The sequence below is a fragment of the Chrysoperla carnea genome, assembly GCF_905475395.1.
Source record: "Chrysoperla carnea chromosome X unlocalized genomic scaffold, inChrCarn1.1 SUPER_X_unloc_146, whole genome shotgun sequence".
NCBI classification, from domain to species: domain Eukaryota; kingdom Metazoa; phylum Arthropoda; class Insecta; order Neuroptera; family Chrysopidae; genus Chrysoperla; species Chrysoperla carnea.
Window position 1 is genome coordinate 2,501 of NW_025408096.1, and position 378 is coordinate 2,878.

Here is a 378-nt window from a genome sequence, read left to right on the forward strand (position 1 = left end):
TTAATATCTTTGATAATATGTATTTATTGAATAATAAATAGTAATTTTTATAATAAATATGATAATTTTCATTTTTAAGAGAAAAAATTTTTTTTTGTTAAAAATCAAAGATTTTTGGCTGAAAAAAATTTTTTTCAAAAAATTTTTTTTCAAAAATTTCAATATATCTTTACGTTTCATGACATTTTAAGTCATTTTAACACAACTTACATTTTTGAGTTTGAAACAAGGAATTCTTTCTCTTTAAGTACTATATATGATAGTGTACTATTAATATCACAAGTTATGACTTATAATTTATATGTATATAATGACACATATTATTACTGTACCATACGAATAGAGTATCTTAATAGATTTTATACATATATTTATTGT